This window comes from Acipenser ruthenus, unplaced genomic scaffold, assembly GCF_902713425.1.
Source record: "Acipenser ruthenus unplaced genomic scaffold, fAciRut3.2 maternal haplotype, whole genome shotgun sequence".
NCBI lineage: Eukaryota > Metazoa > Chordata > Actinopteri > Acipenseriformes > Acipenseridae > Acipenser > Acipenser ruthenus.
This window is the reverse complement of record NW_026707429.1, coordinates 1-26,823: the sequence shown is the minus strand read 5'-3', so window position 1 is coordinate 26,823 and position 26,823 is coordinate 1. Positions and strand designations below refer to the sequence as shown.

At 47.2% G+C, this 26,823-nt stretch overlaps 6 non-coding genes and 4 pseudogenes across 6 annotated transcripts; all 10 read left to right on the top strand.

The window, feature by feature from the left end:
• Window positions 1–3,723: 3,723 nt before the first annotated feature.
• Window positions 3,724–3,887, top strand: LOC131727291 (U2 spliceosomal RNA; annotated as a pseudogene).
• Window positions 3,888–4,490: 603 nt separating this feature from the next.
• Window positions 4,491–4,681, top strand: LOC131727296 (U2 spliceosomal RNA). The gene has a single exon (XR_009322073.1). It is a non-coding gene; the product is annotated as a U2 spliceosomal RNA (small nuclear RNA).
• A 582-nt stretch (window positions 4,682–5,263) lies between these two features.
• LOC131727289 (U2 spliceosomal RNA) lies at window positions 5,264–5,454 on the top strand. The gene has a single exon (XR_009322070.1). It is a non-coding gene; the product is annotated as a U2 spliceosomal RNA (small nuclear RNA).
• A 4,698-nt stretch (window positions 5,455–10,152) lies between these two features.
• Window positions 10,153–10,316, top strand: LOC131727290 (U2 spliceosomal RNA; annotated as a pseudogene).
• Window positions 10,317–15,537: 5,221 nt separating this feature from the next.
• LOC131727297 (U2 spliceosomal RNA) lies at window positions 15,538–15,728 on the top strand. The gene has a single exon (XR_009322074.1). It is a non-coding gene; the product is annotated as a U2 spliceosomal RNA (small nuclear RNA).
• Window positions 15,729–16,326: 598 nt separating this feature from the next.
• Window positions 16,327–16,517, top strand: LOC131727295 (U2 spliceosomal RNA). Its single transcript, XR_009322072.1, has one exon. It is a non-coding gene; the product is annotated as a U2 spliceosomal RNA (small nuclear RNA).
• Window positions 16,518–20,732: 4,215 nt separating this feature from the next.
• LOC131727293 (U2 spliceosomal RNA) lies at window positions 20,733–20,865 on the top strand (annotated as a pseudogene).
• A 594-nt stretch (window positions 20,866–21,459) lies between these two features.
• LOC131727294 (U2 spliceosomal RNA) lies at window positions 21,460–21,650 on the top strand. Its single transcript, XR_009322071.1, has one exon. It is a non-coding gene; the product is annotated as a U2 spliceosomal RNA (small nuclear RNA).
• A 3,770-nt stretch (window positions 21,651–25,420) lies between these two features.
• On the top strand, window positions 25,421–25,575 carry LOC131727292 (U2 spliceosomal RNA; annotated as a pseudogene).
• A 595-nt stretch (window positions 25,576–26,170) lies between these two features.
• LOC131727288 (U2 spliceosomal RNA) lies at window positions 26,171–26,361 on the top strand. The gene has a single exon (XR_009322069.1). It is a non-coding gene; the product is annotated as a U2 spliceosomal RNA (small nuclear RNA).
• The last annotated feature ends 462 nt before the right edge of the window (window positions 26,362–26,823 follow it).

Sequence of the window (26,823 nt, the reverse complement as noted above, 5' to 3'; positions counted from 1 at the left end):
GGGGGAAAAGAAAGAAGTCCCCTCAGACTGGTCAATGTCTACGCACCCACTAACCAAAACGAAAGAGTTCAATTTTTTCCACAGCTGCGTCCACTCCTGCTGAGGAACGTACCCGTCATCGTGTCAGGTGACTTCAATTGTGCTCTGAGGGACGTAGACCGGAGCAGGCCACGCAACGACCGCTCTAGTAGAGTTTTGTCCTCCGTAATATCTGATTTCTCCCTGTGTGATGCAGGTAAGGACCTGGTGCCTCCCTTTACCTGGGTGAGCTCATCTGGGACCTCCTTCTCCCGTATAGATCTCGTCCTGCATACCAGCTCCCTTACGAAGACGGCAGTAGACACCCAGGCCGTCTTCTTCTCTGGTAACATTGCAGGTCCCTCAGACCTCCCAGATGGGGTCAGGGGTTTGGAAATTAAACACCTCCTTACTCGATGACCCCTCCATAGCTGCAGCCTATAAGAGCAGGCTTGTTGAGTGGACCACTTTGCGTGACCTATTCAACTCCCCTATAGAGTGGTGGGAGATGGTCAAAATGAGAACTAAGGGTTATTTCATAGCAGCAGGCAAGAGGAAAGCAAAAGAAAGGAGGGCCAAATATAAACACCTGAATGCTGCCCTCCAGCTTCTGAGCCTGCTTCAGCTTCGGGGGTTCCCTGTAAGCGACGAGATAGCCCAGACCAAGCTAGATCTTTCAGTGCTTTGTAGGGAGGAACAACGAAAGGTCATGCACAATGCAAAAGTGCAAAAAATGGAGGAAGACGAAAAGTGTACTCGCTTCTTCTTCCAGAAAACGAGGGAGAAGCGGCACTTGATGTCCTCCATGCTCGACAGCAGGGGGAGGATAGTAGAGGATAGTGAGGGAGTGAAAAAAGTGGTAGAGAACTTCTATAGGGACCTATATAACATCAAAGCTACAGATGACACCCTGATAGAGTGGTTCCTGAGCCAGTTGGAGCCTGACTCAGTGCGGGACGACGAGGAGGAGGAGAAGGACCCAGAACTCATGCTGGAGGAGCTCACCCAGGCGGTTAAGACCATGAACACCGGTAAGACGCCAGGTCCAGATGGCATCCCGGGTGAGTATTACCATCTTTTTTGGGACACGCTAAAAGTCCATTTAGCGGAGGTCTACAGAGCGGTCTACAGGGAGAAGCGGTTGGGCCCTTCTATGCGGGAGAGTGTAATTACTCTCCTTCATAAGAAAGGGGAAGTTAAAGATCTACGGAATTGGCACCCAATCAGCCTCCTTTGCGTGGATTACAAGATACTAGCCAAAGCTCTGATGCTCCGGCTACAAGTACACCTCCCTTTGGTCATTGGCCCCGACCAGGCTTGTGGCGTCCCAGGGAGGTCCATCACGGATATTTTAATGTTAACAAGGGACATTCTGGCTTATTCTAGAGAACGGAACCATCCCCTCTGCCTGTTCAACCTTGACCAGGAGAAGGCGTTCGATAGGGTAAGCCATGAATATATGTACAAAGTGATGGACCAGATGAAATTCGCTCCTGGACTTAGGGAGTGGGTTAAAACCATATATACAAACATTAGTACCCGAGTCTTGGTGAACAGGCACCTGACTGGTAAAATATCTATCCAGTCAGGGGTCAGACAGGGTTGCCCACTATCCCCACTGCTATATGTCGTGTGCATTGAACCCCTCCTGCAGGCAATTCGTAGGGATACCAATATAACTGGTTTCCAGCTGCCTGGATCCAACGTGGTCCAGGTCAAAACAACAGCATATATGGACGATGTGTCACTCATTTGCACCAACACATCGTCGGTACCTCGGATTAGTAATATCCTTGAGAAGTACTGCACGGCGACCGGGGCAGTGATTAATAAGTCCAAGAGCGAAGTCTACGTGTCTAAAAATTGGCAGGTAGATAGGGAACTGTCGGACATGTACCCTGTCAAAAAGGACAAAATCAAGATTCTGGGCCTCATTTTCGAGAACAATAGCTCGGGGGCCCAGAGCTGGACGGCGGCCATTAACCAGGTCCGTAAAAAGATTGGCGGATGGAGCACAAGATCCTTAACAATGACGGGTAGAGTATTAATAACAAAGTCTATACTGTTCCCCATCCTCTCTTATGTAGGAAAAGTCTTTCCCCCAGACAGGACCACCAAAAAAGTGGTGGACCGCATTATCCACCGCTTTATCTGGGGCAGCAAGATGGAGAGGGTAAAGCGAGCCACCCTGAGTAAAGCCGACAAGAAGGGAGGTAAGGGGGTCCCGGACGTTGTGCAGCTCACCCGAGTGCAGGGGCTCACGCAAACTATCAAGAACATCCAGGCCCTGGACAGGAAGGTATGTTACATGAATCGTTTCTATTTTGCCACCTGTCTCAGGGCCTTGGGCCTCTGCACTATTGATAACACCGTGCCGTACTCCTGGGACCCCCCATTGTATTATAGAACCTTAAGGGACACTATATATAAATTGGGCTTAGATAAAGCAAAATTGGCCTCCTGGGAATACAAGGCTGTAACTAAATATCTTGCCGGTTCCCAGGAAATTGAAAAAGTAGCTACTTTCTCCCTCACCCAAAGCCAAAAAATCTGGGAGAATGTGTCTCACAGCTGCCTCAGTAATGTCCAGAAGGATATAGCATGGAACACCGTCCACAGTGCACTCCCCACTCGAGCGTTCATGTTCAGGAGGGGACTAGCCCAAGTAGAAACATGCCCCTATGCAAAGTGCCGCAAGAGAGAAACACCAGCCCATATCTTCTGGGAGTGTGATGTGGCTGGCAGTGTCTGGCTCTCTGTCTCTGTCTTCCTAAACAGGTTTGCTGACACGGCCAAGATGACCGCTGAGACTGTGCTCTATGGGCCAGCGGGAGGAATCGATACCAGCACAGCTAAGTGCGTTTGGCGTGTCATCAATGTTGTCAAGCAGATCCTGTGGGAAGGCCGTAACGTCTGTGTCTATCACAAGCAGGAGCTAGACACTATCACCACGACCAGAAGGGCACAAACTCTTATCAAGGACTTTGTAATTCTGGACATCCGGACCCTCGGGAAGGACAAGGCCTGCGCGGAGTGGAGGATCGCCGGACTTCAGGACGTGAAGATGGAATAAAGGAAAAAACTGGAACCGCTAGCTCCTAGGAGCGGGACTACGGGGCACCGCTAAGCCTTTTATTTATTTTGTCATGCCAGCATTCCGCACTTTTTAGCTGGCATGACCGTTTTTTCAACGGTGCCCTGGTTTTATGTAGTCTTTTTGTTTCAGTTTTATGGACTTTTATTTGATTTACGTTGAATGTTTTATTTGATTTTGTTTTGTTTTGTTTTATGTATCTTAAGATTTTTAATGTAAACTATTAAAAGTTACATTTTAAGTGTTTTAAAATTTTAGAATTTTAACTCACTGTTTTATACACTGTCCCTTTTCCCCTGTCCCTGTTTTAGATCTAGTTTTATGTTCACTTTTGAACTTTTTTAGAGAGCACTCCCCGGCCCTCACAAACACTGGTTTTTTATAGATGGTTCTTTTTTTCCAGTCACTTTTAAAGCAGCACAGGTTTTTTTCATGTTGATTTTAATCTGTGTCTGTTTTAACCATGTACAAAGCACAATTGTCTTGGTGTTTTTAAATGTATTTTAAATGCTTTTAAAACAAAATGTATGTCTGTATGCATGAATGTCATCTTTAAAAGAAATGTAAAATGAATGAAAAAAACGAATGGGTGTAAATGTAAAAAATGTAAAATCTCAATAAAGGAGTATCTGTTCTTATCAGTTTAATATCTGATACGTCCCCTATCAGGGGACCATATATTAAATTGATTTTTGGAATCGGGAGATGGAACAGGGGCTTGCTACTCCACGCATGGGCCCGGTATTGCAGTACCTCCGGGAACGGTGCACACCTTTCTCTAACGTTGGTCAAAGTCAGATCTGGATCTCTCCTGTGAGCATTTTGTCTACCCCTGCTGGAGGGAGAGTGCCAGTGTTGATGCAAGTTTTCCCGCCGTTTTACTTCTTTTTTTTTTCTTTCTCTCTCTCTTTCTTTCTTTCTCTCTTTCTTTCTCTCTTTCTCTCTTTCTTTCTCTCTTTCTTTCTTGCTGTCTTTCTTTCTTTTATTCACATGTGGTGATGATGTAGACAGCAGCAGGTTGTTTCCTGGGAGCATGCAGCTAACCAGACAAGTGTGGTGGAACATGTCCCTATGCCAGGACCTTCTTAGCAAGCCAGCCAGCCAGCGAGGCACAGTTGTAGTTACCCAAGGCACCTTGCACAGCATAGCAGCTTGGCATGACTATTTGTAAGACGCACTCCGCCAGTTTATGTTTTGTTTTTGGTGTTATGTGTGTGTTTTTGCTTTGTTTTGTTTTCTCCTGCTTAAATTGCACATTTCCCCTCTGGAAGCAGCAGCCCGTTTTTTTGGGGTCTGCTTGTGCTTGGAATTTTGCACCCACCTTTGAATCCCCCTGTGCCGTCCGGGCTGGGGGGCCCCGGGCAAGGGCCAAGTCGCCATCGCTTCTCGGCCTTTTGGCTAAGATCAAGTGTAGTATCTGTTCTTATCAGTTTAATATCTGATACGTCCCTTATCAGGGGACCATATATTAAATTGATTTTTGGAATCGGGAGATGGAACAGGGGCTTGCTCCGTCCACTCCATGCATCGGCCCGGTATTGCAGTACCTCCGGGAACGGTGCACACCTTTCTCTAACGTTGGTCAAAGTCAGATCTGGATCTCTCCTGTGAGCATTTTGTCTACCCCTGCTGGAGGGAGAGTGCCAGTGTTGATGCAAGTTTTCCCGCCGTTTTACTTCTTTTTTTTTCTTTCTCTCTTTCTTTCTCTCTTTCTCTCTTTCTTTCTCTCTTTCTTTCTTGCTGTCTTTCTTTCTTTTATTCACATGTGGTGATGATGTAGACAGCAGCAGGTTGTTTCCTGGGAGCATGCAGCTAACCAGACAAGTGTGGTGGAACATGTCCCTATGCCAGGACCTTCTTAGCAAGCCAGCCAGCCAGCGAGGCACAGTTGTAGTTACCCAAGGCACCTTGCACAGCATAGCAGCTTGGCATGACTATTTGTAAGACGCACTCCGCCAGTTTATGTTTTGTTTTTGGTGTTATGTGTGTGTTTTTGCTTTGTTTTGTTTTCTCCTGCTTAAATTGCACATTTCCCCTCTGGAAGCAGCAGCCCGTTTTTTTGGGGTCTGCTTGTGCTTGAAATTTTGCACCCACCTTTGAATCCCCCTGTGCCGTCCGGGCTGGGGGGCCCCGGGCAAGGGCCAAGTCGCCATCGCTTCTCGGCCTTTTGGCTAAGATCAAGTGTAGTATCTGTTCTTATCAGTTTAATATCTGATACGTCCCCTATCATTGGACCATATATTAAATTGATTTTTGGAATCGGGAGATGGAACAGGGGCTTGCTCCGTCCACTCCACGCATCGGCCCGGTATTGCAGTACCTCCGGGAACGGTGCACACCTTTCTCTAACGTTGGTCAAAGTCAGATCTGGATCTCTCCTGTGAGCATTTTGTCTACCCCTGCTGGAGGGAGAGTGCCAGTGTTGATGCAAGTTTTCCCGCCGTTTTACTTCTTTTTTTTTCTTTCTCTCTTTCTTTCTTTCTTTTTCTTTCTCTCTTTCTTTCTTGCTGTCTTTCTTTCTTTTATTCACATGTGGTGATGATGTAGACAGCAGCAGTTTGTTTCCTGGGAGCATGCAGCTAACCAGACAAGTGTGGTGGAACATGTCCCTATGCCAGGTCCTTCTTAGCCAGCCATATACTCTGGCTTCTCTTCAGTTCGAATAAATCTTTCTAAGACTAAGGTTTAGAGGGTAGTGGCATTGCCACTAACCCCCCCCCCCAGGACAAAGCTGACCCACACGTTCCGAGGGGCCCTGAGCAAGTTCCACCAGACTTACCTTGTGGGGAGTTGAATAGCCCCAACAACTCCACGTACTGTGCATATAAAGACGGTGCCTTCTTGGACGAGGCAGCAGTGAGTACCTTCTCAGGGGTGATGGGAGTTGCAAATAAGCCCAAGCCCCCTCGAAGCAAGCGTAGAGCTAAGAGTAGGAAGAGTGTCCCGACCTCCCAATCATAGTCGCTATGGGGTGGACGCAGCGACTCCTTTTCTTGTTAGCTACCCTGATGGCCCTGATATGTGTGTCTGTTAATGTCAGGAGCATCAGGGAGACACAAAAAAGATTTGATGTACTAAACTATCTAGCTAACTTGAAAGCAGATCTCATCTTTCTGCAGGAGTGTGGTATTTCGTCGAGCCCTGATTATAGGGACCTGAAGGAGAGTTGGACCCTGGGGGACTCCTTCTGGTCGGGCTCCAACATAGCCAGAGCCGACGGAGTAGGTATCCTGTTTAAAAACCCATTTATTACCTCCCGCAGCAGCAGGGAGGTAGAACCTGGTAGAATTCTGAGCGTGGATGTGACATACAACAACACTCCCCTCAGACTGGTCAATGTCTACGCACCCACTAACCAAAACGAAAGAGTTCAATTTTTTCCACAGCTGCGTCCACTCCTGCTGGGGAACGTACCCGTCATCGTGTCAGGTGACTTCAATTGTGCTCTGAGGGACGTAGACCGGAGCAGGCCACGCAACGACCGCTCTAGTAGAGTTTTGTCCTCCGTAATATCTGATTTCTCCCTGTGTGATGCAGGTAAGGACCTGGTGCCTCCCTTTACCTGGGTGAGCTCATCTGGGACCTCCTTCTCCCGTATAGATCTCGTCCTGCATACCAGCTCCCTTACGAAGACGGCAGTAGACACCCAGGCCGTCTTCTTCTCTGACCATAGGCTCCTGCAGGTAACATTGCAGGTCCCTCAGACCTCCCAGATGGGGTCAGGGGTCTGGAAATTAAACACCTCCTTACTCGATGACCCCTCCATAGCTGCAGCCTATAAGAGCAGGCTTGTTGAGTGGACCACTTTGCGTGACCTATTCAACTCCCCTATAGAGTGGTGGGAGATGGTCAAAATGAGAACTAAGGGTTATTTCATAGCAGCAGGCAAGAGGAAAGCAAAAGAAAGGAGGGCCAAATATAAATACCTGAATGCTGCCCTCCAGCGTCTGAGCCTGCTTCAGCTTCGGGGGTTCCCTGTAAGCGACGAGATAGCCCAGACCAAGCTAGATCTTTCAGTGCTTTGTAGGGAGGAACAACGAAAGGTCATGCACAATGCAAAAGTGCAAAAAATGGAGGAAGACGAAAAGTGTACTCGCTTCTTCTTCCAGAAAACGAGGGAGAAGCGGCACTTGATGTCCTCCATGCTCGACAGCAGGGGGAGGATAGTAGAGGATAGTGAGGGAGTGAAAAAAGTGGTAGAGAACTTCTATAGGGACCTGTATAACATCAAAGCTACAGATGACACCCTGATAGAGTGGTTCCTGAGCCAGTTGGAGCCTGACTCAGTGCGGGACGAGGAGGAGGAGGAGAAGGACCCAGAACTCACGCTGGAGGAGCTGACTCAGGCGGTTAAGACCATGAACACCGGTAAGACGCCAGGTCCAGATGGCATCCCGGGTGAGTATTACCATCTTTTTTGGGACACGCTAAAAGTCCATTTAGCGGAGGTCTACAGAGCGGTCTACAGGGAGAAGCGGTTGGGCCCTTCTATGCGGGAGAGTGTAATTACTCTCCTTCATAAGAAAGGGGAAGTTAAAGATCTACGGAATTGGCGCCCGATCAGCCTCCTTTGCGTGGATTACAAGATACTAGCCAAAGCTCTGATGCTCCGGCTACAAGTACACCTCCCTTTGGTCATTGGCCCCGACCAGGCTTGTGGCGTCCCAGGGAGGTCCATCACGGATATTTTAATGTTAACAAGGGACATTCTGGCTTATTCTAGAGAACGGAACCATCCCCTCTGCCTGTTCAACCTTGACCAGGAGAAGGCGTTCGATAGGGTAAGCCATGAATATATGTACAAAGTGATGGACCAGATGAAATTCGCTCCTGGACTTAGGGAGTGGGTTAAAACCATATATACAAACATTAGTACCCGAGTCTTGGTGAACAGGCACCTGACTGGTAAAATATCTATCCAGTCAGGGGTCAGACAGGGTTGCCCACTATCCCCACTGCTATATGTCGTGTGCATTGAACCCCTCCTGCAGGCAATTCGTAGGGATACCAATATAACTGGTTTCCAGCTGCCTGGATCCAACGGGGTCCAGGTCAAAACAACAGCATATATGGACGATGTGTCACTCATTTGCACCAACACTTCGTCGGTACCTCGGATTAGTAATATCCTTGAGAAGTACTGCACGGCGACCGGGGCAGTGATTAATAAGTCCAAGAGCGAAGTCTACGTGTCTAAAAATTGGCAGGTAGATAGGGAACTGTCGGACATGTACCCTGTCAAAAAGGACAAAATCAAGATTCTGGGCCTCATTTTCGAGAACAATAGCTCGGGGGCCCAGAGCTGGACGGCGGCCATTAACCAGGTCCGTAAAAAGATTGGCGGATGGAGCACAAGATCCTTAACAATGACGGGTAGAGTATTAATAACCAAGTCTATACTGTTCCCCATCCTCTCTTATGTAGGAAAAATCTTTCCCCCAGACAGGACCACCAAAAAAGTGGTGGACCGCATTATCCACCGCTTTATCTGGGGCAGCAAGATGGAGAGGGTAAAGCGCGCCACTCTGAGTAAAGCCGACAAGAAGGGAGGTAAGGGGGTCCCGGACGTTGTGCAGCTCACCCGAGTGCAGGGGCTCACGCAAACTATCAAGAACATCCAGGCCCTGGACAGGAAGGTATGTTACATGAATCGTTTCTATTTTGCCACCTGTCTCAGGGCCTTGGGCCTCTGCACTATTGATAACACCGTGCTGTACTCCTGGGACCCCCCATTGTATTATAGAACCTTAAGGGACACTATATATAAATTGGGCTTAGATAAAGCAAAATTGGCCTCCTGGGAATACAAGGCTGTAACTAAATATCTTGCCGGTTCCCAGGAAATTGAAAAAGTAGCTACTTTCTCCCTCACCCAAAGCCAAAAAATCTGGGAGAATGTGTCTCACAGCTGCCTCAGTAATGTCCAGAAGGATATAGCATGGAACACCGTCCACAGTGCACTCCCCACTCGAGCGTTCATGTTCAGGAGGGGACTAGCCCAAGTAGAAACATGCCCCTATGCAAAGTGCCGCAAGAGAGAAACACCAGCCCATATCTTCTGGGAGTGTGATGTGGCTGGCAGTGTCTGGCTCTCTGTCTCTGTCTTCCTAAACAGGTTTGCTGACACGGCCAAGATGACCACTGAGACTGTGCTCTATGGGCCTGCGGGAGGAATCACTACCAGCACAGCTAAGTGTGTTTGGCGTGTCATCAATGTTGTCAAGCAGATCCTGTGGGAAGGCCGTAACGTCTGTGTCTATCACAAGCAGGAGCTAGACACTATCACCACGACCAGAAGGGCACAAACTCTTATCAAGGACTTTGTAATTCTGGACATCCGGACCCTCGGGAAGGACAAGGCCTGCGCGGAGTGGAGGATCGCCGGACTTCAGGACGTGAAGATGGAATAAAGGAAAAAACTGGAACCGCTAGCTCCTAGGAGCGGGACTACGGGGCACCGCTAAGCCTTTTATTTATTTTGTCATGCCAGCATTCCGCCCTTTTTAGCTGGCATGACCGTTTTTCAACGGTGCCCTGGTTTTATGTAGTCTTTTGTTTCAGTTTTATGGACTTTTATTTGATTTACGTTGAATGTTTTATTTGATTTTGTTTTGTTTTGTTTTATGTATCTTAAGATTTTTAATGTAAACTATTAAAAGTTACATTTTAAGTGTTTTAAAATTTTAGAATTTTAACTCACTGTTCTATACACTGTCCCTTTTCCCCTGTCCCTGTTTTAGATCTAGTTTTATGTTCACTTTTGAACTTTTTTAGAGAGCACTCCCCGGCCCTCACAAACACTGGTTTTTTATAGATGGTTCTTTTTTTCCAGTCACTTTTAAAGCAGCACAGGTTTTTTTCATGTTGATTTTAATCTGTGTCTGTTTTAACCATGTACAAAGCACAATTGTCTTGGTGTTTTTAAATGTATTTTAAATGCTTTTAAAACAAAATGTATGTCTGTATGCATGAATGTCATCTTTAAAAGAAATGTAAAATGAATGAAAAAAACGAATGGGTGTAAATGTAAAAAATGTAAAATCTCAATAAAGGAGTATCTGTTCTTATCAGTTTAATATCTGATACGTCCCCTATCAGGGGACCATATATTAAATTGATTTTTGGAATCGGGAGATGGAACAGGGGCTTGCTACTCCACGCATGGGCCCGGTATTGCAGTACCTCCGGGAACGGTGCACACCTTTCTCTAACGTTGGTCAAAGTCAGATCTGGATCTCTCCTGTGAGCATTTTGTCTACCCCTGCTGGAGGGAGAGTGCCAGTGTTGATGCAAGTTTTCCCGCCGTTTTACTTCTTTTTTTTTTCTTTCTCTCTCTCTTTCTTTCTTTCTCTCTTTCTTTCTCTCTTTCTCTCTTTCTTTCTCTCTTTCTTTCTTGCTGTCTTTCTTTCTTTTATTCACATGTGGTGATGATGTAGACAGCAGCAGTTTGTTTCCTGGGAGCATGCAGCTAACCAGACAAGTGTGGTGGAACATGTCCCTATGCCAGGTCCTTCTTAGCCAGCCATATACTCTGGCTTCTCTTCAGTTCGAATAAATCTTTCTAAGACTAAGGTTTAGAGGGTAGTGGCATTGCCACTAACCCCCCCCCCCAGGACAAAGCTGACCCACACGTTCCGAGGGGCCCTGAGCAAGTTCCACCAGACTTACCTTGTGGGGAGTTGAATAGCCCCAACAACTCCACGTACTGTGCATATAAAGACGGTGCCTTCTTGGACGAGGCAGCAGTGAGTACCTTCTCAGGGGTGATGGGAGTTGCAAATAAGCCCAAGCCCCCTCGAAGCAAGCGTAGAGCTAAGAGTAGGAAGAGTGTCCCGACCTCCCAATCATAGTCGCTATGGGGTGGACGCAGCGACTCCTTTTCTTGTTAGCTACCCTGATGGCCCTGATATGTGTGTCTGTTAATGTCAGGAGCATCAGGGAGACACAAAAAAGATTTGATGTACTAAACTATCTAGCTAACTTGAAAGCAGATCTCATCTTTCTGCAGGAGTGTGGTATTTCGTCGAGCCCTGATTATAGGGACCTGAAGGAGAGTTGGACCCTGGGGGACTCCTTCTGGTCGGGCTCCAACATAGCCAGAGCCGACGGAGTAGGTATCCTGTTTAAAAACCCATTTATTACCTCCCGCAGCAGCAGGGAGGTAGAACCTGGTAGAATTCTGAGCGTGGATGTGACATACAACAACACTCCCCTCAGACTGGTCAATGTCTACGCACCCACTAACCAAAACGAAAGAGTTCAATTTTTTCCACAGCTGCGTCCACTCCTGCTGGGGAACGTACCCGTCATCGTGTCAGGTGACTTCAATTGTGCTCTGAGGGACGTAGACCGGAGCAGGCCACGCAACGACCGCTCTAGTAGAGTTTTGTCCTCCGTAATATCTGATTTCTCCCTGTGTGATGCAGGTAAGGACCTGGTGCCTCCCTTTACCTGGGTGAGCTCATCTGGGACCTCCTTCTCCCGTATAGATCTCGTCCTGCATACCAGCTCCCTTACGAAGACGGCAGTAGACACCCAGGCCGTCTTCTTCTCTGACCATAGGCTCCTGCAGGTAACATTGCAGGTCCCTCAGACCTCCCAGATGGGGTCAGGGGTCTGGAAATTAAACACCTCCTTACTCGATGACCCCTCCATAGCTGCAGCCTATAAGAGCAGGCTTGTTGAGTGGACCACTTTGCGTGACCTATTCAACTCCCCTATAGAGTGGTGGGAGATGGTCAAAATGAGAACTAAGGGTTATTTCATAGCAGCAGGCAAGAGGAAAGCAAAAGAAAGGAGGGCCAAATATAAATACCTGAATGCTGCCCTCCAGCGTCTGAGCCTGCTTCAGCTTCGGGGGTTCCCTGTAAGCGACGAGATAGCCCAGACCAAGCTAGATCTTTCAGTGCTTTGTAGGGAGGAACAACGAAAGGTCATGCACAATGCAAAAGTGCAAAAAATGGAGGAAGACGAAAAGTGTACTCGCTTCTTCTTCCAGAAAACGAGGGAGAAGCGGCACTTGATGTCCTCCATGCTCGACAGCAGGGGGAGGATAGTAGAGGATAGTGAGGGAGTGAAAAAAGTGGTAGAGAACTTCTATAGGGACCTGTATAACATCAAAGCTACAGATGACACCCTGATAGAGTGGTTCCTGAGCCAGTTGGAGCCTGACTCAGTGCGGGACGAGGAGGAGGAGGAGAAGGACCCAGAACTCACGCTGGAGGAGCTCACTCAGGCGGTTAAGACCATGAACACCGGTAAGACGCCAGGTCCAGATGGCATCCCGGGTGAGTATTACCATCTTTTTTGGGACACGCTAAAAGTCCATTTAGCGGAGGTATACAGAGCGGTCTACAGGGAGAAGCGGTTGGGCCCTTCTATGCGGGAGAGTGTAATTACTCTCCTTCATAAGAAAGGGGAAGTTAAAGATCTACGGAATTGGCGCCCGATCAGCCTCCTTTGCGTGGATTACAAGATACTAGCCAAAGCTCTGATGCTCCGGCTACAAGTACACCTCCCTTTGGTCATTGGCCCCGACCAGGCTTGTGGCGTCCCAGGGAGGTCCATCACGGATATTTTAATGTTAACAAGGGACATTCTGGCTTATTCTAGAGAACGGAACCATCCCCTCTGCCTGTTCAACCTTGACCAGGAGAAGGCGTTCGATAGGGTAAGCCATGAATATATGTACAAAGTGATGGACCAGATGAAATTCGCTCCTGGACTTAGGGAGTGGGTTAAAACCATATATACAAACATTAGTACCCGAGTCTTGGTGAACAGGCACCTGACTGGTAAAATATCTATCCAGTCAGGGGTCAGACAGGGTTGCCCACTATCCCCACTGATATATGTCGTGTGCATTGAACCCCTCCTGCAGGCAATTCGTAGGGATACCAATATAACTGGTTTCCAGCTGCCTGGATCCAACGGGGTCCAGGTCAAAACAACAGCATATATGGACGATGTGTCACTCATTTGCACCAACACATCGTCGGTACCTCGGATTAGTAATATCCTTGAGAAGTACTGCACGGCGACCGGGGCAGTGATTAATAAGTCCAAGAGCGAAGTCTACGTGTCTAAAAATTGGCAGGTAGATAGGGAACTGTCGGACATGTACCCTGTCAAAAAGGACAAAATCAAGATTCTGGGCCTCATTTTCGAGAACAATAGCTCGGGGGCCCAGAGCTGGACGGCGGCCATTAACCAGGTCCGTAAAAAGATTGGCGGATGGAGCACAAGATCCTTAACAATGACGGGTAGAGTATTAATAACCAAGTCTATACTGTTCCCCATCCTCTCTTATGTAGGAAAAATCTTTCCCCCAGACAGGACCACCAAAAAAGTGGTGGACCGCATTATCCACCGCTTTATCTGGGGCAGCAAGATGGAGAGGGTAAAGCGAGCCACCCTGAGTAAAGCCGACAAGAAGGGAGGTAAGGGGGTCCCGGACGTTGTGCAGCTCACCCGAGTGCAGGGGCTCACGCAAACTATCAAGAACATCCAGGCCCTGGACAGGAAGGTATGTTACATGAATCGTTTCTATTTTGCCACCTGTCTCAGGGCCTTGGGCCTCTGCACTATTGATAACACCGTGCCGTACTCCTGGGACCCCCCATTGTATTATAGAACCTTAAGGGACACTATATATAAATTGGGCTTAGATAAAGCAAAATTGGCCTCCTGGGAATACAAGGCTGTAACTAAATATCTTGCCGGTTCCCAGGAAATTGAAAAAGTAGCTACTTTCTCCCTCACCCAAAGCCAAAAAATCTGGGAGAATGTGTCTCACAGCTGCCTCAGTAATGTCCAGAAGGATATAGCATGGAACACCGTCCACAGTGCACTCCCCACTCGAGCGTTCATGTTCAGGAGGGGACTAGCCCAAGTAGAAACATGCCCCTATGCAAAGTGCCGCAAGAGAGAAACACCAGCCCATATCTTCTGGGAGTGTGATGTGGCTGGCAGTGTCTGGCTCTCTGTCTCTGTCTTCCTAAACAGGTTTGCTGACACGGCCAAGATGACCGCTGAGACTGTGCTCTATGGGCCTGCGGGAGGAATCACTACCAGCACAGCTAAGTGCGTTTGGCGTGTCATCAATGTTGTCAAGCAGATCCTGTGGGAAGGCCGTAACGTCTGTGTCTATCACAAGCAGGAGCTAGACACTATCACCACGACCAGAAGGGCACAAACTCTTATCAAGGACTTTGTAATTCTGGACATCCGGACCCTCGGGAAGGACAAGGCCTGCGCGGAGTGGAGGATCGCCGGACTTCAGGACGTGAAGATGGAATAAGGGAAAAAACTGGAACCGCTAGCTCCTAGGAGCGGGACTACGGGGCACCGCTAAGCCTTTTATTTATTTTGTCATGCCAGCATTCCGCCCTTTTTAGCTGGCATGACCGTTTTTGAACGGTGCCCTGGTTTTATGTAGTCTTTTTGTTTCAGTTTTATGGATTTTGATTTGATTTATTTTGAATGTTTTATTTGATTTTTGTTTTGTTTTGTTTTATGTATCTAAAAGATTTTTAATGTTAACTATTAAAAGTTACATTTTAAGTGTTTTAAAATTTTAGAATTTTAACTCACTGTTCCACACACTGTCCCTTTTCCCCTGTCCCTGTTTTAGTAATATAGTTTTATGTTCACTTTTGAACTTTTAGAGAGCACTCCCCGGCCCTCACAAGCACTGGTTTTTTATAGATGGTTCTTTTTTTCCAGTCACTTTTAAAACAGCACAGGTTTTTTTCATGTTGATTTTAATCTGTGTCTGTTTTAACCATGTACAAAGCACAATTGTCTTGGTGTTTTTAAATGTATTTTAAATGCTTTTAAAACAAAATGTATGTCTGTATGCATGAATGTCATCTTTAAAAGAAATGTAAAATGAATGAAAAAACGAATGGGTGTAAATGTAAAAAAATGTAAAATCTCAATAAAAGAGTATTTCTCTCTTTCTTTCTTTCTCTCTTTCTTTCTCTTTCTCTCTTTCTTTCTCTCTTTCTTTCTTGCTGTCTTTCTTTCTTTTATTCTCATGTGGTGATGATGTAGACAGCAGCAGGTTGTTTCCTGGGAGCATGCAGCTAACCAGACAAGTGTGGTGGAACATGTCCCTATGCCAGGACCTTCTTAGCAAGCCAGCCAGCCAGCGAGGCACAGTTGTAGTTACCCAAGGCACCTTGCACAGCATAGCAGCTTGGCATGACTATTTGTAAGACGCACTCCGCCAGTTTATGTTTTGTTTTTGGTGTTATGTGTGTGTTTTTGCTTTGTTTTGTTTCCTCCTGCTTAAATTGCACATTTCCCCTCTGGAAGCAGCAGCCCGTTTTTTTGGGGTCTGCTTGTGCTTGAAATTTTGCACCCACCTTTGAATCCCCCTGTGCCGTCCGGGCTGGGGGGCCCCGGGCAAGGGCCAAGTTGCCATCGCTTCTCGGCCTTTTGGCTAAGATCAAGTGTAGTATCTGTTCTTATCAGTTTAATATCTGATACGTCCCCTATCAGGGGACCATATATTAAATAGATTTTTGGAATCGGGAGATGGAACAGGGGCTTGCTCCGTCCACTCCACGCATCGGCCCGATATTGCAGTACCTCCGGGAACGGTGCACACCTTTCTCTAACGTTGGTCAAAGTCAGATCTGGATCTCTCCTGTGAGCATTTTGTCTACCCCTGCTGGAGGGAGAGTGCCAGTGTTGATGCAAGTTTTCCCGCCGTTTTACTTCTTTTTTTTTCTTTCTCTCTTTCTTTCTTTCTCTCTTTCTTTCTCTCTTTCTCTCTTTCTTTCTCTCTTTCTTTCTTGCTGTCTTTCTTTCTTTTATTCACATGTGGTGATGACGTAGACAGCAGCAGGTTGTTTCCTGGGAGCATGCAGCTAACCAGACAAGTGTGGTGGAACATGTCCCTATGCCAGGACCTTCTTAGCAAGCCAGCCAGCCAGCGAGGCACAGTTGTAGTTACCCAAGGCACCTTGCACAGCATAGCAGCTTGGCATGACTATTTGTAAGACGCACTCCGCCAGTTTATGTTTTGTTTTTGGTGTTATGTGTGTGTTTTTGCTTTGTTTTGTTTTCTCCTGCTTAAATTGCACATTTCCCCTCTGGAAGCAGCAGCCCGTTTTTTGGGGGTCTGCTTGTGCTTGGAATTTTGCACCCACCTTTGAATCCCCCTGTGCCGTCCGGGCTGGGGGGCCCCGGGCAAGGGCCAAGTCGCCATCGCTTCTCGGCCTTTTGGCTAAGATCAAGTGTAGTATCTGTTCTTATCAGTTTAATATCTGATACGTCCCCTATCAGGGGACCATATATTAAATTGATTTTTGGAATCGGGAGATGGAACAGGGGCTTGCTCCGTCCACTCCACGCATCGGCCCGGTATTGCAGTACCTCCGGGAATGGTGCACACCTTTCTCTAACGTTGGTCAAAGTCAGATCTGGATCTCTCCTGTAAGCATTTTGTCTACCCCTGCTGGAGGGAGAGTGCCAGTGTTGATGCAAGTTTTCCCGCCGTTTTACTTCTTTTTTTTTTCTTTCTTTCTTTCTTTCTCTCTTTCTGGACGCAGCGACTCCTTTTCTTGTTAGCTACCCTGATGGCCCTGATATGTGTGTCTGTTAATGTCAGGAGCATCAGGGAGACACAAAAAAGATTTGATGTACTAAACTATCTAGCTATCTTGAAAGCAGATCTCATCTTTCTGCAGGAGTGTGGTATTTCGTCGAGCCCTGATTATAGGGACCTGAAGGAGAGTTGGACCCTGGGGGACTCCTTCTGGTCGGGCTCCAACATAGCCAGAGCCGACGGAGTAGGTATCCTGTTTAAAAACCCATTTATTACCTCCCGCAGCAGCAGGGAGGTAGAACCTGGTAGAATTCTGAGCGTGGATGTGACATACAACAACACTCCCCTCAGACTGGTCAATGTCTACGCACCCACTAACCAAAACGAAAGAGTTCAATTTTTTCCACAGCTGCGTCCACTCCTGCTGGGGAACGTACCCGTCATCGTGTCAGGTGACTTCAATTGTGCTCTGAGGGACGTAGACCGGAGCAGGCCACGCAACGACCGCTCTAGTAGAGTTTTGTCCTCCGTAATATCTGATTTCTCCCTGTGTGATGCAGGTAAGGACCTGGTGCCTCCCTTTACCTGGGTGAGCTCATCTGGGACCTCCTTCTCCCGTATAGATCTCGTCCTGCATACCAGCTCCCTTACGAAGACGGCAGTAGACACCCAGGCCGTCTTCTTCTCTGACCATAGGCTCCTGCAGGTAACATTGCAGGTCCCTCAGACCTCCCAGATGGGGTCAGGGGTCTGGAAATTAAACACCTCCTTACTCGATGACCCCTCCATAGCTGCAGCCTATAAGAGCAGGCTTGTTGAGTGGACCACTTTGCGTGACCTATTCAACTCCCCTATAGAGTGGTGGGAGATGGTCAAAATGAGAACTAAGGGTTATTTCATAGCAGCAGGCAAGAGGAAAGCCAAAGAAAGGAGGGCCAAATATAAATACCTGAATGCTGCCCTCCAGCGTCTGAGCCTGCTTCAGCTTCGGGGGTTCCCTGTAAGCGACGAGATAGCCCAGACCAAGCTAGATCTTTCAGTGCTTTGTAGGGAGGAACAACGAAAGGTCATGCACAATGCAAAAGTGCAAAAAATGGAGGAAGATGAAAAGTGTACTCGCTTCTTCTTCCAGAAAACGAGGGAGAAGCGGCACTTGATGTCCTCCATGCTCGACAGCAGGGGGAGGATAGTAGAGGATAGTGAGGGAGTGAAAAAAGTGGTAGAGAACTTCTATAGGGACCTGTATAACATCAAAGCTACAGATGACACCCTGATAGAGTGGTTCCTGAGCCAGTTGGAGCCTGACTCAGTGCGGGACGAGGAGGAGGAGGAGAAGGACCCAGAACTCACGCTGGAGGAGCTCACCCAGGCGGTTAAGACCATGAACACCGGTAAGACGCCAGGTCCAGATGGCATCCCGGGTGAGTATTACCATCTTTTTTGGGACACGCTAAAAGTCCATTTAGCGGAGGTCTACAGAGCGGTCTACAGGGAGAAGCGGTTGGGCCCTTCTATGCGGGAGAGTGTAATTACTCTCCTTCATAAGAAAGGGGAAGTTAAAGATCTACGGAATTGGCGCCCAATCAGCCTCCTTTGCGTGGATTACAAGATACTAGCCAAAGCTCTGATGCTCCGGCTACAAGTACACCTCCCTTTGGTCATTGGCCCTGACCAGGCTTGTGGCGTCCCAGGGAGGTCCATCACGGATATTTTAATGTTAACAAGGGACATTCTGGCTTATTCTAGAGAACGGAACCATCCCCTCTGCCTGTTCAACCTTGACCAGGAGAAGGCGTTCGATAGGGTAAGCCATGAATATATGTACAAAGTGATGGACCAGATGAAATTCGCTCCTGGACTTAGGGAGTGGGTTAAAACCATATATACAAACATTAGTACCCGAGTCTTGGTGAACAGGCACCTGACTGGTAAAATATCTATCCAGTCAGGGGTCAGACAGGGTTGCCCACTATCCCCACTGCTATATGTCGTGTGCATTGAACCCCTCCTGCAGGCAATTCGTAGGGATACCAATATAACTGGTTTCCAGCTGCCTGGATCTAACGGGGTCCAGGTCAAAACAACAGCATATATGGACGATGTGTCACTCATTTGCACCAACACATCGTCGGTACCTCGGATTAGTAATATCCTTGAGAAGTACTGCACGGCGACCGGGGCAGTGATTAATAAGTCCAAGAGCGAAGTCTACGTGTCTAAAAATTGGCAGGTAGATAGGGAACTGTCGGACATGTACCCTGTCAAAAAGGACAAAATCAAGATTCTGGGCCTCATTTTCGAGAACAATAGCTCGGGGGCCCAGAGCTGGACGGCGGCCATTAACCAGGTCCGTAAAAAGATTGGCGGATGGAGCACAAGATCCTTAACAATGACGGGTAGAGTATTAATAACCAAGTCTATACTGTTCCCCATCCTCTCTTATGTAGGAAAAATCTTTCCCCCAGACAGGACCACCAAAAAAGTGGTGGACCGCATTATCCACCGCTTTATCTGGGGCAGCAAGATGGAGAGGGTAAAGCGAGCCACTCTGAGTAAAGCCGACAAGAAGGGAGGTAAGGGGGTCCCGGACGTTGTGCAGCTCACCCGAGTGCAGGGGCTCACGCAAACTATCAAGAACATCCAGGCCCTGGACAGGAAGGTATGTTACATGAATCGTTTCTATTTTGCCACCTGTCTCAGGGCCTTGGGCCTCTGCACTATTGATAACACCGTGCCGTACTCCTGGGACCCCCCATTGTATTATAGAACCTTAAGGGACACTATATATAAATTGGGCTTAGATAAAGCAAAATTGGCCTCCTGGGAATACAAGGCTGTAACTAAATATCTTGCCGGTTCCCAGGAAATTGAAAAAGTAGCTACTTTCTCCCTCACCCAAAGCCAAAAAATCTGGGAGAATGTGTCTCACAGCTGCCTCAGTAATGTCCAGAAGGATATAGCATGGAACACCGTCCACAGTGCACTCCCCACTCGAGCGTTCATGTTCAGGAGGGGACTAGCCCAAGTAGAAACATGCCCCTATGCAAAGTGCCGCAAGAGAGAAACACCAGCCCATATCTTCTGGGAGTGTGATGTGGCTGGCAGTGTCTGGCTCTCTGTCTCTGTCTTCCTAAACAGGTTTGCTGACACGGCCAAGATGACCGCTGAGACTGTGCTCTATGGGCCTGCGGGAGGAATCACTACCAGCACAGCTAAGTGCGTTTGGCGTGTCATCAATGTTGTCAAGCAGATCCTGTGGGAAGGCCGTAACGTCTGTGTCTATCACAAGCAGGAGCTAGACACTATCACCACGACCAGAAGGGCACAAACTCTTATCAAGGACTTTGTAATTCTGGACATCCGGACCCTCGGGAAGGACAAGGCCTGCGCGGAGTGGAGGATCGCCGGACTTCAGGACGTGAAGATGGAATAAGGGAAAAAACTGGAACCGCTAGCTCCTAGGAGCGGGACTACGGGGCACCGCTAAGCCTTTTATTTATTTTGTCATGCCAGCATTCCGCCCTTTTTAGCTGGCATGACCGTTTTTGAACGGTGCCCTGGTTTTATGTAGTCTTTTTGTTTCAGTTTTATGGATTTTGATTTGATTTATTTTGAATGTTTTATTTGATTTTTGTTTTGTTTTGTTTTATGTATCTAAAAGATTTTTAATGTTAACTATTAAAAGTTACATTTTAAGTGTTTTAAAATTTTAGAATTTTAACTCACTGTTTATACACTGTCCCTTTTCCCCTGTCCCTGTTTTAGATCTAGTTTTATGTTCACTTTTGAACCTTTTTAGAGAGCACTCCCCGGCCCTCACAAGCACTGGTTTTTTATAGATGGTTCTTTTTTTCCAGTCACTTTTAAAACAGCACAGGTTTTTTTCATGTTGATTTTAATCTGTGTCTGTTTTAACCATGTACAAAGCACAATTGTCTTGGTGTTTTTAAATGTATTTTAAATGCTTTTAAAACAAAATGTATGTCTGTATGCATGAATGTCATCTTTAAAAGAAATGTAAAATGAATGAAAAAACGAATGGGTGTAAATGTAAAAAAATGTAAAATCTCAATAAAAGAGTATCAGGGGACCATATATTAAATTGATTTTTGGAATCGGGAGATGGAACAGGGGCTTGCTCCGTCCACTCCACGCATCGGCCCGGTATTGCAGTACCTCCAGGAACGGTGCACACCTTTCTCTAACGTTGGTCAAAGTCAGATCTGGATCTCTCCTGTGAGCATTTTGTCTACCCCTGCTGGAGGGAGAGTGCCAGTGTTGATGCAAGTTTTCCCGCCGTTTTACTTCTTTTTTTTCTTTCTCTCTTTCTTTCTTTCTCTCTTTCTTTCTCTCTTTCTCTCTTTCTTTCTCTCTTTCTTTCTTGCTGTCTTTCTTTCTTTTATTCACATGTGGTGATGATGTAGACAGCAGCAGGTTGTTTCCTGGGAGCATGCAGCTAACCAGACAAGTGTGGTGGAACATGTCCCTATGCCAGGACCTTCTTAGCAAGCCAGCCAGCGAGGCACAGTTGTAGTTACCCAAGGCACCTTGCACAGCATAGCAGCTTGGCATGACTATTTGTAAGACGCACTCCGCCAGTTTATGTTTTGTTTTTGGTGTTATGTGTGTGTTTTTGCTTTGTTTTGTTTTCTCCTGCTTAAATTGCACATTTCCCCTCTGGAAGCAGCAGCCCGTTTTTTTGGGGTCTGCTTGTGCTTGAAATTTTGCACCCACCTTTTGAATCCCCCTGTGCCGTCCGGGCTGGGGGGCCCCGGACAAGGGCCAAGTCGCCATCGCTTCTCGGCCTTTTGGCTAAGATCAAGTGTAGTATCTGTTCTTATCAGTTTAATATCTGATACGTCCCCTATCAGGGGACCATATATTAAATTGATTTTTGGAATCGGGAGATGGAACAGGGGCTTGCTCCGTCCACTCCACGCATCGGCCCGGTATTGCAGTACCTCCGGGAATGGTGCACACCTTTCTCTAACGTTGGTCAAAGTCAGATCTGGATCTCTCCTGTGAGCATTTTGTCTACCCCTGCTGGAGGGAGAGTGCCAGTGTTGATGCAAGTTTTCCCGCCGTTTTACTTCTTTTTTTTTTCTTTCTCTCTTTCTTTCTTTCTCTCTTTCTTTCTCTCTTTCTCTCTTTCTTTCTCTCTTTCTTGCTGTCTTTCTTTCTTTTATTCACATGTGGTGATGATGTAGACAGCAGCAGGTTGTTTCCTGGGAGCATGCAGCTAACCAGACAAGTGTGGTGGAACATGTCCCTATGCCAGGACCTTCTTAGCAAGCCAGCCAGCCAGCGAGGCACAGTTGTAGTTACCCAAGGCACCTTGCACAGCATAGCAGCTTGGCATGACTATTTGTAAGACGCACTCCGCCAGTTTATGTTTTGTTTTTGGTGTTATGTGTGTGTTTTTGCTTTGTTTTGTTTTCTCCTGCTTAAATTGCACATTTCCCCTCTGGAAGCAGCAGCCCGTTTTTTGGGGGTCTGCTTGTGCTTGGAATTTTGCACCCACCTATGAATCCCCCTGTGCCGTCCGGGCTGGGGGGCCCCGGGCAAGGGCCAAGTCGCCATCGCTTCTCGGTCTTTTGCAGCAAAAGAAAGCAAAAGAAAGGAGGGCCAAATATAAATACCTGAATGCTGCCCTCCAGCGTCTGAGCCTGCTTCAGCTTCGGGGGTTCCCTGTAAGCGACGAGATAGCCCAGACCAAGCTAGATCTTTCAGTGCTTTGTAGGGAGGAACAACGAAAGGTCATGCACAATGCAAAAGTGCAAAAAATGGAGGAAGACGAAAAGTGTACTCGCTTCTTCTTCCAGAAAACGAGGGAGAAGCAGCACTTGATGTCCTCCATGCTCGACAGCAGGGGGAGGATAGTAGAGGATAGTGAGGGAGTGAAAAAAGTGGTAGAGAACTTCTATAGGGACCTGTATAACATCAAAGCTACAGATGACACCCTGATAGAGTGGTTCCTGAGCCAGTTGGAGCCTGACTCAGTGCAGGACGACGAGGAGGAGGAGAAGGACCCAGAACTCACGCTGGAGGAGCTCACCCAGGCGGTTAAGACCATGAACACCGGTAAGACGCCAGGTCCAGATGGCATCCCGGGTGAGTATTACCATCTTTTTTGGGACACGCTAAAAGTCCATTTAGCGGAGGTCTACAGAGCGGTCTACAGGGAGAAGCGGTTGGGCCCTTCTATGCGGGAGAGTGTAATTACTCTCCTTCATAAGAAAGGGGAAGTTAAAGATCTACGGAATTGGCGCCCAATCAGCCTCCTTTGCGTGGATTACAAGATACTAGCCAAAGCTCTGATGCTCCGGCTACAAGTACACCTCCCTTTGGTCATTGGCCCCGACCAGGCTTGTGGCGTCCCAGGGAGGTCCATCACGGATATTTTAATGTTAACAAGGGACATTCTGGCTTATTCTAGAGAACGGAACCATCCCCTCTGCCTGTTCAACCTTGACCAGGAGAAGGCGTTCGATAGGGTAAGCCATGAATATATGTACAAAGTGATGGACCAGATGAAATTCGCTCCTGGACTTAGGGGGTGGGTTAAAACCATCTATACAAACATTAGTACCCGAGTCTTGGTGAACAGGCACCTGACTGGTAAAATATCTATCCAGTCAGGGGTCAGACAGGGTTGCCCACTATCCCCACTGCTATATGTCGTGTGCATTGAACCCCTCCTGCAGGCAATTCGTAGGGATACCAATATAACTGGTTTCCAGCTGCCTGGATCCAACGGGGTCCAGGTCAAAACAACAGCATATATGGACGATGTGTCACTCATTTGCACCAACACATCGTCGGTACCTCGGATTAGTAATATCCTTGGGAAGTACTGCACGGCGACCGGGGCAGTGATTAATAAGTCCAAGAGCGAAGTCTACGTGTCTAAAAATTGGCAGGTAGATAGGGAACTGTCGGACATGTACCCTGTCAAAAAGGACAAAATCAAGATTCTGGGCCTCATTTTCGAGAACAATAGCTCGGGGGCCCAGAGCTGGACGGCGGCCATTAACCAGGTCCGTAAAAAGATTGGCGGATGGAGCACAAGATCCTTAACAATGACGGGTAGAGTATTAATAACCAAGTCTATACTGTTCCCCATCCTCTCTTATGTAGGAAAAATCTTTCCCCCAGACAGGACCACCAAAAAAGTGGTGGACCGCATTATCCACCGCTTTATCTGGGGCAGCAAGATGGAGAGGGTAAAACGAGCCACCCTGAGTAAAGCCGACAAGAAGGGAGGTAAGGGGGTCCCGGACGTTGTGCAGCTCACCCGAGTGCAGGGGCTCACGCAAACTATCAAGAACATCCAGGCCCTGGACAGGAAGGTATGTTACATGAATCGTTTCTATTTTGCCACCTGTCTCAGGGCCTTGGGCCTCTGCACTATTGATAACACCGTGCCGTACTCCTGGGACCCCCCATTGTATTATAGAACCTTAAGGGACACTATATATAAATTGGGCTTAGATAAAGCAAAATTGGCCTCCTGGGAATACAAGGCTGTAACTAAATATCTTGCCGGTTCCCAGGAAATTGAAAAAGTAGCTACTTTCTCCCTCACCCAAAGCCAAAAAATCTGGGAGAATGTGTCTCACAGCTGCCTCAGTAATGTCCAGAAGGATATAGCATGGAACACCGTCCACAGTGCACTCCCCACTCGAGCGTTCATGTTCAGGAGGGGACTAGCCCAAGTAGAAACATGCCCCTATGCAAAGTGCCGCAAGAGAGAAACACCAGCCCATATCTTCTGGGAGTGTGATGTGGCTGGCAGTGTCTGGCTCTCTGTCTCTGTCTTCCTAAACAGGTTTGCTGACACGGCCAAGATGACCGCTGAGACTGTGCTCTATGGGCCTGCGGGAGGAATCACTACCAGCACAGCTAAGTGCGTTTGACGTGTCATCAATGTTGTCAAGCAGATCCTGTGGGAAGGCCGTAACGTCTGTGTCTATCACAAGCAGGAGCTAGACACTATCACCACGACCAGAAGGGCACAAACTCTTATCAAGGACTTTGTAATTCTGGACATCCGGACCCTCGGGAAGGACAAGGCCTGCGCGGAGTGGAGGATCGCCGGACTTCAGGACGTGAAGATGGAATAAAGGAAAAAACTGGAACCGCTAGCTCCTAGGAGCGGGACTACGGGGCACCGCTAAGCCTTTTATTTATTTTGTCATGCCAGCATTCCGCCCTTTTTAGCTGGCATGACCGTTTTTCAACGGTGCCCTGGTTTTATGTAGTCTTTTGTTTCAGTTTTATGGACTTTTATTTGATTTACGTTGAATGTTTTATTTGATTTTGTTTTGTTTTGTTTTATGTATCTTTAAGATTTTTAATGTAAACTATTAAAAGTTACATTTTAAGTGTTTTAAAATTTTAGAATTTTAACTCACTGTTTTATACACTGTCCCTTTTCCCCTGTCCCTGTTTTAGATCTAGTTTTATGTTCACTTTTGAACCTTTTAGAGAGCACTCCCCGGCCCTCACAAGCACTGGTTTTTTATAGATGGTTCTTTTTTTCCAGTCACTTTTAAAACAGCACAGGTTTTTTTCATGTTGATTTTAATCTGTGTCTGTTTTAACCATGTACAAAGCACAATTGTCTTGGTGTTTTTAAATGTATTTTAAATGCTTTTAAAACAAAATGTATGTCTGTATGCATGAATGTCATCTTTAAAAGAAATGTAAAATGAATGAAAAAAACGAATGGGTGTAAATGTAAAAAATGTAAAATCTCAATAAAAGAGTATTAATATCTGATACGTCCCCTATCAGGGGACCATATATTAAATTGATTTTTGGAATAGGGAGATGGAACAGGGGCTTGCTCCGTCCACTCCACGCATCGGCCCGGTATTGCAGTACCTCCGGGAACGGTGCACACCTTTCTCTAACGTTGGTCAAAGTCAGATCTGGATCTCTCCTGTGAGCATTTTGTCTACCCCTGCTGGAGGGAGAGTGCCAGTGTTGATGCAAGTTTTCCCGCCGTTTTACTTCTTTTTTTTTTCTTTCTCTCTTTCTTTCTTTCTCTCTTTCTTTCTCTCTTTCTCTCTTTCTTTCTCTCTTTCTTGCTGTCTTTCTTTCTTTTATTCACATGTGGTGATGATGTAGACAGCAGCAGGTTGTTTCCTGGGAGCATACAGCTAACCAGACAAGTGTGGTGGAACATGTCCCTATGCCAGGACCTTCTTAGCAAGCCAGCCAGCCAGCGAGGCACAGTTGTAGTTACCCAAGGCACCTTGCACAGCATTGCAGCTTGGCATGACTATTTGTAAGACGCACTCCGCCAGTTTATGTTTTGTTTTTGGTGTTATGTGTGTGTTTTTGCTTTGTTTTGTTTTCTCCTGCTTAAATTGCACATTTCCCCTCTGGAAGCAGCAGCCCGTTTTTTGGGGGTCTGCTTGTGCTTGGAATTTTGCACCCACCTTTGAATCCCCCTGTGCCGTCCGGGCTGGGGGGCCCCGGGCAAGGGCCAAGTCGCCATCGCTTCTCGGCCTTTTGGCTAAGATCAAGTGTAGTATCTGTTCTTATCAGTTTAATATCTGATACGTCCCCTATCAGGGGACCATATATTAAATTGATTTTTGGAATCGGGAGATGGAACAGGGGCTTGCTCCGTCCACTCCACGCATCGGCCCGGTATTGCAGTACCTCCGGGAACGGTGCACACCTTTCTCTAACGTTGGTCAAAGTCAGATCTGGATCTCTCCTGTGAGCATTTTGTCTACCCCTGCTGGAGGGAGAGTGCCAGTGTTGATGCAAGTTTTCCCGCCGTTTTACTTCTTTTTTTTTTCTTTCTCTCTTTCTTTCTCTCTTTCTCTCTTTCTTTCTCTCTTTCTTTCTTGCTTTCTTTCTTTCTTTTATTCACATGTGGTGATGATGTAGACAGCAGCAGGTTGTTTCCTGGGAGCATACAGCTAACCAGACAAGTGTGGTGGAACATGTCCCTATGCCAGGACCTTCTTAGCAAGCCAGCCAGCCAGCGAGGCACAGTTGTAGTTACCCAAGGCACCTTGCACAGCATAGCAGCTTGGCATGACTATTTGTAAGACGCACTCCGCCAGTTTATGTTTTGTTTTTGGTGTTATGTGTGTGTTTTTGCTTTGTTTTGTTTTCTCCTGCTTAAATTGCACAT